Source organism: Nelumbo lutea, chromosome 1 (assembly GCF_056320005.1).
Source record: "Nelumbo lutea isolate HS-2025 chromosome 1, American lotus-T2T, whole genome shotgun sequence".
Taxonomy (NCBI): Eukaryota; Viridiplantae; Streptophyta; class Magnoliopsida; order Proteales; family Nelumbonaceae; genus Nelumbo; species Nelumbo lutea.
Genome location: NC_142684.1, coordinates 165229440 through 165245000, shown reverse-complemented (window position 1 = coordinate 165245000; position 15561 = coordinate 165229440). Strand labels below are relative to the sequence as shown.

Sequence of the window (15561 nt, the reverse complement as noted above, 5' to 3'; positions counted from 1 at the left end):
ATTTCAGCTTGGACTGCAACTGCTGTACTACTGTAGTTATGTTTCTTCTTTCTTAAGTAGATTACTTTCTTTTTTTTGGTTTCAGTTTCATTTTAATAAAGGCATATTTGATTTCTATTCAATCTTGGTGTTGTTCCCTTCAAAATGAAAAAAAAAAAGGAAAAAAATTCACATAAAGATGAGTGTTGCAGATCTGAGTTGCATTCGGCACTCAGATCAGCAGATTTCAGATCTGCAGCACTCAGCCGAAAAGAGTTGCTTGTGTTTCAGATTTTATTATTCTTTTCTTTCATTACAAAAAGAAAAAAAAAACAAATGAAAAAAAAAAGGGGGAGATCTTTTGAACAACCAGAGGAGCAATTGAGAATTCGGATCAGAACTCAGATCTGAGTTCAGATCTGAATTCTGCTATTGCAGATTTGCAACAGTTCAGATCTGAGTTCCTCTGAACTCAGACCTGAACTGATGAAATTTTGAGGGGAATTGGGTGTCATCACCACCCCAATTCACCCTAGGGCACTTCTGCTATTCCCCAAAAACAATTTGGTAGCAATAACTGAAGGTAAGGCAATTGAGATTTCAGATCCGAACTCAGACTTGAGTTCAGACCTGAACTCTGCTATAGCAGAACTGCAATACTCAGAAAAAAAAAAAAAATCTGTTCTCAGCCCTTTATTATTCTTTTCTTTCGTTGCAAAAAGAAAAAAAATATATATTTAGATAGTGAAAAAAAAAAAGAGAGAGAGAAAGAACCATGGAAACCAAGGATTCGGATCAGAACTCAGATCTGAGTTCAGATCTGAGTTCTGCTGTAGCAGATCTGCAACAGTTCAGATCTGAGTTCTCTTGAACTCAGACCTGAACTGATGTAAATTTAAAGGATAATTGGGGGTTATCGTCACCCCAATTCACCCTACAAAAAATCTGCTATCTCCCAAAAACAATTGGATAGTCATGGTTGAAGAAATTCGGATCTGCAACCACCTAGATCTGAACTGGGGTTGTGAACAGAGCAGGATACAGGGCATACTTTGCTGTATTAAATAACTTGTACTCCGATCTATCTAAGCTGATTTGGTTGAAGAAAAGTATATTTAATCTGAGAATTTTTTTATGCCTCAAGAGATTTCATGAAAAGTGGCACTTCCACACCATTTTTCTATTAGAGTTCAGACCTATAGCAGGGCTACTATAGCAGACCTGCTACAGCAAGACTGAACCAGGGCAGGTTTTGAACAGGTTTGTATTACAATTAACATTACTAAATTGGCATTGTGAATTGTCCTAGGCAGATCTTTGAAATTTTTTTTCAAGATAGATAGCTCTGATTTCAGCTGTGCATGAATAGAAAGTCTAACAGATCTGAATGGGTGTGTGCAGCCGTGTGTACTACATTCCAATAAGTGTATACTCCATCAAGGGCTACATTGATGGAGCCATGTTTCTTCTCTTGATACTTGATTGTTCCATCTTAGTTTCAGTTTTAATATAGCTTATGCAAATCAAATTTCTCTTCTTCTTTTGGTTCTAAAAAAAAATACAAATAAATAAATAAATAAATCTCAAAATGAGTTCAGATCTGAATTGCATTCATCAATCAGACCTGCACTCATCCAAAAAGATTTTGGTTGCATTGCTGTATTTTGTTTTAGTTTTCTTCCTTTAAAAAAAAAAAAAAAAAGGAAAGAAAAGAAAAATAGAAAAAGAAAAGAAAAAGAAAATAAGATCCCAGCATCCACACCATGGTGAATACAGGTCTGATTTCAGATTATTTTTTTCTACTGATTGATTTCGGTTTTGTGCAGATCTGTATACAGCATGTTTCATTGCTAATATCAGTAGGTTATCCTACTGAATTGCTCAGTTTTAGTATGGCTACTCCATCTGGTGTTTGGTGATGCATAGCTCATCAAAACAGTGGGCTCAGATCTGATATTTAGTAGCCTTCCAATATGGAAATCAGACCTGAGCACAACTGTACTGTTATCAGCAGCTGCTATTATATTTATTGTTGTTCTCAGTGGCTTCTGAGATTTCAGAGCTGATCTCAATTTTGTGTAGAACTGATGTCTGAATTGCTATCAATCCTTTGTACATTGACTTCAGTTTAGTGTATTGACCTTCAGTAGCACAGAAGAGCCTTTTAATATGAAACTCAGACCTGAACACAATCACTGCTGATCCGCACTTGGCTGTCCTCAGTAGCTACTAAGATTTCATAACTGTATATTACTGTTCTCAGTAGCTACTGAGATTTCAGCTCTCAGCAGTTTAGATCTGTGTAATTAAATCCCGTCCCTGATTTCAGCAATATAAAGAAGAGGAATTTGTAAACTGTTGTTCTACTCAGAGATTACTGAATTCAGACCTGTTTGTAAATTGCTACTGAATTCTGTATATTGAATAAAATGTTGATATGCTTTTAGTTAGCTGCATTTATTTATTTTAGGATGTAGGTTTGTATATTCCAATACTTCACTTTACATTTTCAGTTGTAATAGGATTAGTTATTTATTTTCTTTTGTGAATATTGGCCTTTTTATTGCTTTGACCTTTACAGTTTATGACAAGCAGACCTGAACTAGAAGAGATCCTTTACGACCCGGAGATTGAACGGACTCTCCGTGTCCGTTTGAGAGCTGCTAAGCAAGTCAGACAAGAAGCACAAGAAATGGCTGAACAAAGAACTATGATGGATTATGCCAAGCCTACCCTCACCGGGACTGTCTCCAGCATTATCAGGCCAACTATTGCTGCCAATAACTTCGAAATTAAACCGGCCATAATCCAAATGATACAAAATACGGTTCAGTTTTGTGGTATGGCCCATGAGGATCCGAATGCCCATATTGCTAACTTCTTGGAAATCTGTGACACCTTCAAACACAATGGGGTAAGTGATGATGCCATCCGGCTGAGGTTATTCCCATTTTCTTTGAAGGATAAAGCCAAAGCTTGGTTGAACTCATTACCGGCAGGATCTATAGCCACATGGGACGAAATGGCCAGCCGTTTTCTCTCTAAATATTTTCCCCCTTCTAAAACTGCTAAAATGAGGAATGACATCACTACTTTTTTCCAGCAAGAGGGGGAATCTCTCTATGAGTCCTGGGAACGTTACAAGGAGCTACTAAGGAGGGTTCCTCACCATGGCCTTCCGATTTGGCTGCAGGTGCAAACATTTTATAATGGTCTGACCGATTCAAACAAGACCATCTTAGATGCAGCAGCTGGGGGCTCCATAAACAATAAGACTCCCGAGGTTGCCCATGCACTCATCGAGGAGATGGCAGCCAATAACTACCAATGGCATTCAGAAAGGACACCAGTTAGAAAGCAGCATGGCCTTCATAATGTGGATACATACACAGCTCTCTCTGCACAAATAGGAGCACTTAGCAAAAAATTTGATGAGATGCAGATGGCAGCTATGCATATACAGTATGATAAGTGTGGGGGAGGCCATGATAGCACTGAATTCCAAGTTGGCAGTCAGACTTTTCAGTCCACAGAACAAGTAGACTTTGTTGGCAACTTTACAAGACAGCCAGGAAATCAGTACCATCATGCCCATAACCCCGGATGGAGAGGCCACCTGAATCAGCATGCACCTAAGCCTTTCCACCAAAACTTCTATCAGCCGGAACCGAAATCTAACTTGGAGGAGCTGATGACCAAGTTCATAGCTAGTGCGGAAAATAGATTTCAGAAAAACGAAACATCGATAAGGAACTTGGAAACTCAGGTTGGGCAGCTGGCACAGATGATTTCAGAAAGGGCTCCGGGTACCTTACCTAGTAACACCATGGTAAACCCAAGGGAACAAGAGGCTGTTGGGAGAATTCCCAATTCAGATACTTAGTCATAAACTGTCTTACTTGCTTTTTGTTTTTATTTTTCATAGCATTTAAGTTTAGTTAGTTTTTCTTAGAATTTAATTGAATAAAGATACTGATCTCCTCTTCTAGTTTGCAAGTGATTTCTAGCAGAAGAAGTTTTCCACCGACAACATATTGCAGAATTTAAGAATGATCTTCAGGGAAGTCCTCTAAATACCTCCTATTACTTGATGATGCTCTTGCTAGTTTTATTGTTACTGCCTAACACTACGAACATTGAGGACAATGTTCATCTTAAGTGTGGGGGAGTGAGCCCGAGGCTAGGGTATGGGGGCTGAAACCATGCACCCCAACACACATATGCAGGCAATGACATAACCAAAAAAAAAAAAAAAAAAAAAAAAAAAAAGACTGGAACCCCTCAAGTTCATTACTATTTATTTGATGATTTTTTAAGAAGGAATTCAATGAGTTGAGGGAGACTGATGTACTTGTTAAGTTTTTATTCTTGTGAATGACCCAATTTGATTTATGCAGGAGAAAAGGGGAGCTGAATATGCCTTTCAGCATGACTAGCCCTAACTTCCTTCATGTGTATGGAAGCCCTTGATTTCATTGTTAATGGTCAAGAGAGCTAGTGCACATCTGAAGTGCTAATTCTTGAGGTTCAATAATTGCAAAGAAGGACAAAAGCCCAAATTGACTCCGCTATTCTGAGCTGAATAGTAAAACTAGCAGCTTAGAACATGAGTCCTATTTACCTACCTCAAACAAGTGACCAGTGTGAGATGGAGCATAAGATGCACTCACACCAAAAAAAAAAAAAAGAAAAAAAAAAAAAAAAAAAAAAAAAAAAAAAAGAGAGAAAAGTGTGAGATGGAGCATAAAATGCACTCACACCGAAAAGAAAAAAAAGAAAAAAAAAAAAAAAAAAAAAGGTGAGATGGAGCATAAAATGCACTCACCCTTAGAAATAAGTAATTGTGGTGACAATCGAGGTTCAAAGGGGCACTCTAAAGTTGAACTCTCATTGAGATTTAGTTACAGATGTGAAACTCAGTGAAATTTGATTATTAACCTTGAACAATTAAAGAGCTGATTTATATATGAATTAGGAGTGAAGGCTAGACTATGATGAAATTCATATTCTCCTTTCCTCGGATCTGATACATATCTTAAATGGTAATTTACAAGAATAAGAGTTAAGCACTTACAAAAGTTCCCCGACTACTCAATGCATTTCTATCTTAAAAAGTTCACCAGGTAAATGGTGAGAACAGAAGGGGGGAATGTTAAGTTTATGGCTGATGTCTTTGCTTGAGGACAAGCAAAAGCTTAAGTGTGGGGGTATTTGATGAACTTACAATTTATCTATATTTTATGAGGTTTTTGCATGAAATTTTATAATGGTTTAATTAAATTTTTGCCGTATTTTAGCTTGATTGCAAGAAAGATTTCAGGGGGAGCCAAATCAACAAAAAGAAGGCAAAAGCAAGAAAAGAAAACCCAAAAAAAGACCAATTTCAGTCCAGCCCGGTCATGGAAGCAAGAGAGAGCACTTCGGCCCAAAAAGAGCAAGTGAATTCCTTGAGAAAACCCCAGAAAATAAAGCCTAGCTATGAGGAGAATTCGGCCCAGCAAGGAAGGCCCATTTTTAGCCCAAATAACAGCCTAGAGTGTAGCCCACATGAGCTCAAAAGCAAGCTAAGTTGTAGCCCAAATAGCAGCCCAAAGGGAGCTAGGGGCGGCAACTTCTAGGAGTTTCTTGAAGAGAAGGAGGGAGCACTCTAGAAGGTTCATGAGGGGTGTAATACACCCCATTCTAGAGGCTTCAAGAAGGGGCAAGAGCCCCCTTGAGAAACTATATAAGGAGGCCTCTAGGAGGGGAGAAAGTGGTTCAATTGCTTGAGAGAAAGGCTCTCCCACTCTTAGAGGTTCAGCCACCTTGAGAGAAGAGAAGAGAAGAAGGCTAGGCGCAAGGAAGAAGAAGAAGAAGGGCTGAAGGAAGTTCAAGACAAGCAAGCTAGAAGAAGAAGGTGAGTTCGAATTGAGGGATTGTGATTCAAAGATTTTTTGTAATAAATCATTTGTAGTTTCATTCTCTTTTGATTTGAATTCAGTTTCTTAGTTATATGTTCTTTCTTCTTTCTCCTTGTTTCCATTCTTCCTTGATGTATTTCAGCTTGTAAAATTTCAGTTCAGCAATCTAATTCTTTTTGATTCATTCAAATGATCATGCATTGTACTTGAAGTTTCTTGAATAAGGGTGTGATTGCAGATCAATTCGGCCAACTAACCTTCAAAACTCAGATCTGAATTCTCAGATCTGAGATTGCAAGATCTGAATTGCTTGAAAGAGAATTCAGATCTGCAAATTTCAGATTGGGCGAATTAATCTACAGCTTGGAATTCCTAGAGTGCTTGAGAGAGACTCTAGGAATTCAGATCTACTATTCAAGAACTGAATTGAGTGCAAGGTTAGAGATAACTTGCACAATTCAGTTGGTGATCAATTCAGATTTGAATTGATGCCTTAGAAGTGTTTGAAGAAATGCATGCATGGGGATTAGATTCTTGCTAGAGATAGAAGAACCGTCACTCATGCATAGGATGAACATGCGCTTGAGAGAGGCTGTTCATGACCTTGGGGTTTCACCAAACCAAGGCTCAATCATGATTCATTCGAATGATCCAAATTGATAGATTGCTGAATTCTGAGATTGACATTTACTGCTTACTCTTCTAACCTGAATTGAAGGCAATTGGACCAATGATTTAGATAGATTTTAATTTAGGATTTCTTAGCTTTCATTAGAGTTTTGATTTATTTGTTGATCAGATAAGAAATGTTCAATTTAGTATTGGTAATTGTTTCCTAAATCCTCGTGGGAACGATACTTCACTCACTACTTTATTACTTGAACGGCTAGTGCACTTGCTAGTGTCACAATGAGCCACACATCACAGAATCAGCCACTTTGTCGGACAAAGGGTAATGATCGGGAATGCACTCTCTCTAATGGAAACCAAACTGCCGGCAGTTGATTTCAATCATTGGAATTTTGTTTTGCAAAATTAATATATTTATATATATGTACGGTTTCAAATTGTTTGCAAATGGTTTTAATTCCCGGGATCCATGTGAGAGGAGAGTGCGGCACTGTTCCTTGCAGCCGAGGGAGAGGTCCTCTCTTGTCGGGAAGTGCTTGATCATTAAGGGCTGAGAGGTTAAGTATAAGACCATTGAGGATAATACCTGATGGGCTAATCTTGCACCTGCCCACAGTCCCTGGGTTTTTATAAGATGGCTTGGCCCAGGGACCACTTAATGTAAGTGTTGGGCCCATAGGGTCCATATGATGGACTCATGGGGTTCATTGAGTTTTTCAGTGAATTCGGCTAGGCCTTGTTTTAGAGGCTGGGCCGAACCCATGTGGCTGGTGTGTAGATCAATGCTTGGGTCCCACGCCATACAAAGAAGCCCAACTGGGCAGCAGATTGGAAAGTAATTAGACACTGAACACTTAATGGGCCAAAAGCCCATTTCGAGGTGGGCGGATATGATCACTTGGTGTGTTGCTCATTGTGACACTAGCAAGTGCACTGGCCGTTCAAGTAATAAAGTAGAGAGTGAAGTATCGTTCCCACGAGGATTTAGGAAACAATTACCAATACTAAATTGAGCACTTCTTATCTGATCAACAAATAAATCAAAACTCTAATGAAAGTTAAGAAATCCTAAATTAAAATCTATCTTAATCATTGGTCCATTTGCCTTCAAATCAGGTTAGAAGAGTAAGCAGTAAATGTCAATCTCCTGCGAATTGAGATCAGATCTCATACTCTCTAGAAAAACAGAAAAAGCAGTTCAGCCTTTTTCGTTTTGGAGATCTCCTCCTGCCGCCGCCATCTGCCATTGCAAGATTAGATCTTTGCAGAAAAGAAAGTCAAGAAATCTTTTCTTGACATCAGTCTTGCAAGAAAGACTGAAAAGGATTCAGTGTTTAGTACTTCCAGAGGATTCTTGTGAAGGATCCAGTGTGTAGGACGCACCCTACTGGTTCTGTTCCATTCCCAGCTATGTCATCTTCAGCAGGAACGGATCTTGGAGCATTCTTTGGGTGTGAACACCAACTTTGAGAGATACTACTTCTCCGGATCAGGTATATTCCTCCCATTTATCGTTTGGTACAGATCTGGTTTGATTATGGTTCAAGTAGGATCCTTGAATATTGTATTCTAAATTTAGGGAATATGATTCCTAGTTGAGAGAAGGTAGGAAATTTTTGAAATTCGCCCACCCATTCCGCAACCTTTATGGCGTCCATTAGATGGATCCCACCATTCTTTCAGTGGTATCAGAGCCACAGGTTCAAATCTTGAACTAAAAGAAAATCAGATCTGACCCGCGCAGATGGATAGAAGGTGTTCTTTCAAGATTTGCGCAGATTGTTTTCTTTTTCAAGAAACTGTTTCTTGTTAAGGGCGATTATTTGAAATTAATTTTATTAAATCCAGAATTTATTTAGAATTGTTCTTTATTTATTTTGATTTAATGGACTGTTCGAACCTGGAGATCACAGTGCAGATTTGGCGCAGATAGTCTGCGCACCCTTTTTCTTTCTATTTATTTATATTCGGTTTGTAAATAATTTTTTTTATTTTAGACTGAATGTATAGGATTTGATCAAGAATGTAATTAATAGAAATAGGATTTCTGTTATTTTTCTTGATTAAAGAAGAAGGAAGAAGAAGGCGGCGCTGGAGATTTGCAGTTGCAGAAATCGCTTTCTACGATTTGCAGTTTGTGAAACTGCAACCCTTGTGATTAACCTCTGTTTTGCAGGTGGTGCGAACAGTCCATAGTTTGATTTGTGATTGTTTGAAATCAAAATTATTAATTTCATATCTTTCATGAATTAATTCTTGAATTGAAAATCAGTTTTGGATCCTCTCGGACTAGATTGGACCAAAACTGTTTGGACCGAATCTGGGGTTCGATAGGGACTATTTTTCAGTCTGTATTTCTCACACTTGTTGTTCCAAATCTGATGTTCAATTACAAGGATTAATTCGACCCACCTATAAAGCCCAGTTTTAAAGGGTTAAAACTGCAAAAGGCCCATTACTGTGAGATGAGCTGTATGGGCCGAACTGCTATCTGCGATTCAGCCCATACACCTAGTAGTCATTAATTGTTAATGACTTAGATTTTAAATGGGCTATTCAATGGGCTTTACAGTAGTTAATTGATTGGATCAATTCCTCCTTTACATGTGATGTTTGGATGTTTGATATGCTGCTACCATGGGCCATAAGTACTTGGCCCATGAAGACTCGTTAGTGGCTCTTGCGCACACCATGGCTGAATGCATATCATTGCCATGGTGTCCTTCAAGGTCATTGGATGATCCCTCTTTGTTTGGTGGGCCCCCACAACCCTAAAAAGGGATGCGTACAGAACCCCTAGCCGATTAAGGCCCACCAGAAATCTGACTTTATGAAAGTCAGTGGGAGCCACTCTGGTTTGACCTAAATTAAAACTAGGGCGTTTTTGTTCCCTCTAGCAAATATGAATGCTTGTGATAGGGAGACCCATATGATGGACTCTCTAAAGGCCTTCCGTCATTAGCACAATGATGGGTCCTTCAGTAATGAGGAAACGCACCATAAAATTGGGCTATCCATTTGCTGTTGGATCTATTAGAGTGTTTCATAAGATGATAGGGGCGTCATAGACCGATGTGGGAGGGGCTTCACCAGAAAATGGGAACTCTCTCACGGTACCTTGGCGTAACCTGAATATGATGGGTAAGCACTCACTGGACAGAAAAGTTTACCTGAAAACGGCTCTGAACCTTGTCTAACAGAGGCCAAAGGGAAACTCATTTGATGAGTGGATATGATCCGTCACAGAAAGGTGGTGAAGTTATGCAACTGAAACAGTTGGCTTCACGCACCCCATGTGATTTCCCACATTTCCAGAGACATTTCGTCATCTCCGTCTCTGAGAAAGGAGGGAAATCTCAGAGATGAACAAATGGGAATGGAACATAGATTAAAATCCATATCTATGTAGGTAACATGAATCAAACTAAGGTTGTGGACTAATGATTTTGCTATTTTATCAGAAAATGGCAAACGGTCAATTTGCAAAGCTTCTAGATGATAACAAGCTAAAGGGACCAAACTATGCCGACTGGTACAGAAATCTTATGCTGGTCCTAACTTCCGAAAAGTTAGACAAGGTAGTGAAAAATCCTGCACCGGAACGTCCGGGTGATAGGGCTTCTGAGGCCCATAGGAGGGACTACCAAGAGTGGGAGGATAAGAACTCCCTAGCACGCTACTTTGTCGTTGCCTCATTAGACAACTCAATATAGAGGCAGTTCGATCAGATCGAACTAGCCAAGGACATATTGGACAGTCTAAGAACAATGTATGAAGAGCAGAACCGTTCTACTCGACAGAAGGTCCTGAAATTGTTCATGACCGCGTAGATGACCAAAGGGCAGAAAGTTCATGACCATTGTCTTCGGATGATGGGTTACATTAACGAACTTGAAGCTCTTGGATCCGGGCTAGATCTTGGCACGCAAGTGGATGCCATCCTCAATAATTTGCCCTCTTCCTTCAATGTGTTCACAATGAACTACAATATGAATAAGCTGAATGTCAGCATCCAGGAACTCAGCAATATGTTGCAGAGAGCCGAGGATCTACTCAAGAAGGATGAGCCTGTGGTTATGCTTGCTGAATCTAACAAATCGGGCAAGAAAAAGAGAAAGGCAAAGAAACCTCAGAAGAAGGCGGCCAAACATAAGAAGCAGAAGAAGAACAAGGCATCTGATGTGTGTCACTTCTGCAAACAGACCGGCTAATGGAAGAGGAATTGTCCTGTGATAAACCTACAATTTATCTATATTTTATGAGGTTTTTGCATGAAATTTTATGCTGGTTTAATTAGGTTTTGCCCTATTTTAGCTTGATTGCAAGAAAGATTTCAGGGGGAGCCAAATCAACAAAAAGAAGGCAAAAGCAAGAAAAGAAAGCCCAAAATTTATCAAGTTCAGTCCAGCCCAGCCATGAGAGCAAGGGAGTTTCATTCAGCCCAAGTAGTGCAAGCTAACTCTTTGGAAAACCCAAGGGAAGAAGCCTAGCAATAAGGAAATTTCGGCCCAGCCCATTTTTAGCCCAAATAACAGCCTAGAGTGTAGCCCACATGAGCTCAAAAGCAAGCTAAGTTGTAGCCCAAATAGCAGCCCAAAGGGAGCTAGGGGCGGCAACTCCTAGATGTTTCTTGAAGAGAAGGAGGGAGCACTCTAGAAGGTTCATGAGGGGTGTAATACACCCAATTCTAGAGACTTCAAGAAGGGGCAAGAGCCCCTTGAAAAACTATATAAAGAGGCCTGTAGGAGGGGAGAGAGTTGTTCAATTGCTTGAGAGGAAGGCTCTCCCACTCTTAGAGGTTCAGCCACCTTGAGAGAAGAGAAGAGAATAAGGCTAGGCGCAAGGAAGAAGAAGAAGAAGGGCTGAAGGAAGTTTAAGACAAGCAAGCTAGAAGAAGAAGGTGAGTTCGAATTGAGGGTTTGTGATTTAAAGATCTTTTGTAATAAATCATTTGTAGTTTCATTCTCTTTTGATTTGAATTCAGTTTCTTTGTTATATTTTCTTTCTTCTTTCTCCTTGTTTCCATTCTTCCTTGATGTATTTCAGCTTGTAAAATTTCAGTTCAGCAATCTAATTCTTTTTGATTCATTCAAATGGTCATGAATTGTACTTGAAGTTTCTTGAATAAGGGTGTTATTGTAGAGTAATTCGGCCAACTAACCTTCAAAACTCAGATCTGAATTCTCAGATCTGAGATTGCAAGATCTGAATTGCTTGAAAGAGAATTCAGATCTGCAATTTTCAGATTGGCCGAATTAATCTACAGCTTGAAATTCCTAGAGTGCTTGAGAGAGACCACTCTAGGAATTCAGATCTACTATTCAAGAACTGAATTGAGTGCAAGGTTAGAGATAACTTGCACAATTCAGTTGGTGATCAATTCAGATTTGAATTGATGCCTTAGAAGTGTTTGAAGAAATGCATGCATGGGGATTAGATTCTTGCTAGAGATAGAAGAACCGTCACTCATGCATAGGATGAACATGCACTTGAGAGAGGCTGTTCATGACCTTGGGGTTTCACCAAATCAAGGCTCAATCATGATTTATTCGAATGATCCAAATTGATAGATTGCTGAATTCTGAGATTGACATTTACTGCTTACTCTTCTAACCTGATTTGAAGGCAATTGGGCCAATGATTTAGATAGATTTTAATTTAGGATTTCTTAGCTTTCATTAGAGTTTTGATTTATTTGTTGATCAGATAAGAAGTGCTCAATTTAGTATTGGTAATTGTTTCCTAAATCCTCGTGGGAACGATACTTCACTCACTACTTTATTACTTGAACGACTAGCGCACTTGCTAGTGTCACAATGAGCCACATATCAAGTTTTTGGCGCCGTTGCCGGGGATTTATACAAGCAATATTAGGAAACATTGAGCATTCTTAATCTGATCTCATTCAGCATTGCATTCATAGTTGGGTTAATTTGCTAACTTTTTCATTTCAGCTTGGACTGCAACTGCTGTACTACTGTAGTTATGTTTCTTCTTTCTTAAGTAGATTACTTTCTTTTTCTGGTTTCAGTTTCATTTTAATAAAGACATATTTGATTTCTATTCAATCTTGGTGTTGTTCCCTTCAAAAAAAAAAAAAAAAGAAAAACAATTCACATAAACATGAGTGTTGCAGATCTGATTTGCATTCGGCACTCAGATCAGCAGATTTCAGATCTGCAGCACTCAGCCAAAAAGAATTGCTTGTGTTTCAGAAATTTATTTCTTTTTCCTTTACAAAATATATATATATATATATATATATATATATATATAAAATGAAAAAAAAAGGGAGATCTTTTGAACAACCAGAGGAGCAATTGAGAATTCGGATCAGAATTCAGATCTGTGTTCAGATCTGAATTCTGCTACAGCAGATTTGCAACAGTTCAGATCTGATTTCCTCTGAACTCAGACCTGAACTGATGCAATTTTGAGGGGAATTGGGTGTCATAACCACCCCAATTTACCCTAGGACACTTCTGCTACTCCTCAAAGGCAATTTGGCAGAAATAACTGAAGGTAAGGCAATTGAGATTTCAGATCCGAACTCAGACTTGAGTTCAGACCTGAACTTTGCTATAGCAGAACTGCAATACTCAGAAAAAAAAAAAAAATCTGTTCTCAGCCATTTATTATTCTTTTCTTTCATTACAAAAAGAAAAAAAATATATATATTTAGATAGTGAAAAAAAAAAGAGAGAGAAAGAACCATATAACCGAAAGAATGGAAACCAAGGATTCAGATCAGAACTCAGATCTGAGTTCAGATCAGAGTTCTATTGTAGCAGATCTGCAACAGTTCAGATCTGAGTTCTCTTGAACTCAGACCTGAACTGATGTAAATTTAAAGGATAATTGGGGGTTATCGTCACCCAATACACCCTACAAAAAAATCTGCTATCTCCCAAAAACAATTGGATAGTCATGGTTGAAGAAATTCGGATCTGCAATCACCTAGATCTGAACTGGGGTTGTGAACAGAGCAGGATACAGGGCATACTTTGCTGTATTAAATAACTTGTACTCCGATCTATCTGAGCTGATTTGGTTGAAGAAAAGTATATTTAATCTGAGAAATTTTTATGCCTCAAGAGATTTCATGCAAAAGTGGCACTTCCACACCATTTTTCGATTAGCATTCAGATCTGTAGCAGGGCTGCTATAGTGCAACAGTTAGCAGACCTGATTTCAGATTTCTACAAAAGTTGTATGGATCGAATAGCTTGCAATACCAAACATTGCAGAATCAATTTTCAGGTCTTAGCAAGTGTTTGATATGCATCAGCTATACAGGTTTGAGCTTCAATTGTAGAGCTTAAAATCCTTAACCCAAGCCTATCTCAGGTCTAGTTTTAGTTTATTTCAGATCCTTTTAAATTATTTTTCAGATCAGATCTGATTTCAGCCCTAAAGCATCACAGACTTGATTCCAACCTCAATGGATGTATATTGTAGTGTATACAAATGAGTGTGTATGAGATATACAGCTCAGATCTGAATTATTATTTGTTAATTTCTCTGGACTAACAATACCAAAGACTTGTAGATCTGAACTCAACTAAATTGGGTCTGAATTCAGATGTTGTAATCGATGGATGTAGATAAAGGAACCTTGAATAAGATGATTGGTATAAATCTGTTTTTAGTATAATCGGCTTCATTTATTCATGATAGGATGTAGGTTTTTGTATTCCAATAATTCACTTTACATTTTCAATGTGATAGGATTAGTTATTTATTTTCTTTTGTGAATATTGGCATTTTTATTGCTTTGACTTTAACATTTTATGACAAGCAGACCTGAACTGGAAGAGATCCTTTATGACCCGGAGATTGAACGGACTCTCCGTGTCCATTTGAGAGCTGCTAGGCAAGTCAGACAAGAAGCACAAGAAATGGCTGAACAAAGAACTATGATGGATTATGCCAAGCCCACCCTCACCGGGACTGTCTCCAGCATTATCAGGCCAACTATTGCTGCCAATAACTTCGAAATTAAACCGGCCATAATCCAAATGATACAAAATACGGTTCAGTTTTGTGGTATGGCCCATGAGGATCCGAATGCCCATATTGCTAACTTCTTGGAAATCTGTGACACCTTCAAACACAATGGGGTAAGTGATGATGCCATCCGGCTGAGGTTATTCCCATTTTCTTTGAAGGATAAAGCCAAAGCTTGGTTGAACTCATTACCGGCAGGATCTATAGCCACATGGGATGAAATGGCCAGCCGTTTTCTCTCTAAATATTTTCCCCTTTCTAAAACTGCGAAAATGAGGAATGACATCACTACTTTTTTCCAGCAAGAGGGGGAATCTTTATATGAGTCATGGGAATGATACAAGGAGCTGTTAAGGAGAGTTCCTCACCATGGCCTCCCCATTTGGCTGCAAGTGCAGATTTTCTATAATGGTCTTACTGACTCAAATAAGACCATATTAGATGCTGCAGCCGGAGGATCCATAAATAATAAAACTCCTGATGTTGCCCATGCACTTATTGAGGAAATGGCAGCCAACAACTATCAATGGCATTCGGAAAGAACTCAAACTAGGAAGCAGCAAGGCTTGCATAATGTTGACACTTATACAGCACTATCTGCACAAATAGGAGCACTCAGTAAGAAAATAGATGAAATGCAGATAGCTGCCATGCATGTGCAGCCTCTTAATTGTGAATTGTGTGGGGGAGGCCACATCAGTACAGACTGCCAAGTTGGCAATCAGTTCAGACCATCTACTGAACAAGTTGACTATGTCAGCAATTCGTCAAGACAGCAGGGTTACCAGAGTCACCATACTTTTCATCTAGGATGGAGGGGACATTCAAACCAGTCCTGGCCAAATCAGCATATTTCCAAGCCGTTCCACCAGACTTATCATCAGCCTGAACCAAAATCCAATTTGGAGGAACTAATGACAAAATTTATAGCAGGTGTAGAAACTAGGTTCCAGAACCAGGAAGCCTCAATCAAAAACCTGGAAAACCAAGTGGGGCAATTGGCACAATTAATCTCTTCCAGACTGCCGGGAACTCTTCCAAGCAA

The 15561-nt window shown here is 38.9% G+C and overlaps 2 non-coding genes across 2 annotated transcripts; both read right to left on the bottom strand.

Moving 5' to 3' along the window:
- Positions 1–3049: 3049 nt before the first annotated feature.
- Positions 3050–3156, bottom strand: LOC148878911 (small nucleolar RNA R71). The gene has a single exon (XR_016106318.1). It is a non-coding gene; the product is annotated as a small nucleolar RNA R71 (small nucleolar RNA).
- An 11629-nt stretch (positions 3157–14785) lies between these two features.
- Positions 14786–14892, bottom strand: LOC148878910 (small nucleolar RNA R71). Its single transcript, XR_016106194.1, has one exon. It is a non-coding gene; the product is annotated as a small nucleolar RNA R71 (small nucleolar RNA).
- Positions 14893–15561: the final 669 nt, after the last annotated feature.